Source organism: Vidua chalybeata, chromosome 7 (assembly GCF_026979565.1).
Source record: "Vidua chalybeata isolate OUT-0048 chromosome 7, bVidCha1 merged haplotype, whole genome shotgun sequence".
NCBI classification, from domain to species: Eukaryota; Metazoa; Chordata; class Aves; order Passeriformes; family Viduidae; genus Vidua; species Vidua chalybeata.
The window spans coordinates 2,095,133-2,096,439 of record NC_071536.1 but is presented as its reverse complement, the minus strand read 5'-3'; positions in this window follow the sequence as shown (position 1 = coordinate 2,096,439).

Here is a 1,307-nt window from a genome sequence, read left to right as displayed (position 1 = left end):
CCTCGCTGTGTCGCCCTTCGCTTCCCTGGGTGGGTGAAAGGACAATAATCTGCCGGGAGGCTCTGCTTAGTTTCTGCAAGTTGTCCCTTCCTTCCATAGACCAGATACACACAACAACAACAAACCAACAGTGTCCCGCCTTTTGCACTAAGGGATCCTTTGTGAATTTCCAAAGACAGTGGGATACCTTTTCACCTGCAAACCCTTCTGTCTAGACAGAAATCCTGTCTGTGACACACAATTTTTAATGTCATGATCCGCTTATTGCGAGGTGTCGTGATGGTTCATTTAACCGATACCAAAAGTGCAAAAAAGGCAAACAACAAGGACTATCAGTTAATCACAAGAAATGCACCTTTATTAGGGGCCAACCAGTAAATGCGATAGTGGGGATCAGAAAGGAGGTAAAGGATAGAGAGAGAGAGAGAAGAGGGGTATGGGAATAGCTAACCACACAGGCGAGATCCTCAGTGGTCCGAACGATGGGGATCCGTCTGTCGTGTCGGGGAAGTCTTCCAAGTTTCTGGTGGACTCGGGGGTCCAGTTATAGTCCACGGGAAGAGGGAAGAACAAGTGTAACAGTGAAAGTCCATTGTAATCGCCACGAGGGAACAAGTGAGTCACAGAAACCACCAAAGCAAGACAAATACAAATGAAGAATAAGTCCATTGAAATTACTGAAGGGAACGAGGTCATGTCATTAGTGTCACATCCCCAATTTCCCCTCCTGCCTATAGTCGGGGTCTCAGTCTCAGTGCTTGGGAGGAGAGTTCTCATTCTTTCTTTGTCACGGTGGTAAGGAGGCAGATGAGGTGTCTTCAGAAGGACCACGGGAGTCACCCCAAAGTTCATTCGGCTTAAGAACGGAGATCAGAAGCAGGCCACGCATCAGGCTGTCCTGCTGGGTCCATGTCAGGTCTTTGCCAAGTCCTTGCCAACTCCTTGCCAAGTTCTTGTCAGGCCTTGTTTGGAACAGCGGCATGACGGTTCAGTGGTTGCACCTGCACTGTGTCCTGTTGTAAGCCGGAAACTGCATGGGGGAAGGGATTCTTTCTCTCGTGGCAATCGGAAGGCAGAATGGAGAACGAGGGGCTTCAGACGGCCTCTTATAACATCTCCCACAACGTATCAAATGGCCTTTCCTGACCATGCATCTGCTATACAGGTCACTATTTAAAACTGTTTTAATTTTTAACCTACTGTTTTGTCCGGAGTTTTAGTAGTCAGGGGTCCTTGTCTGCTCCTGGATGAACAGTCTGGGCAGCGGAGCCCACTCTTCCAGGAACACCCTGGGGTCGCCCCAAGGG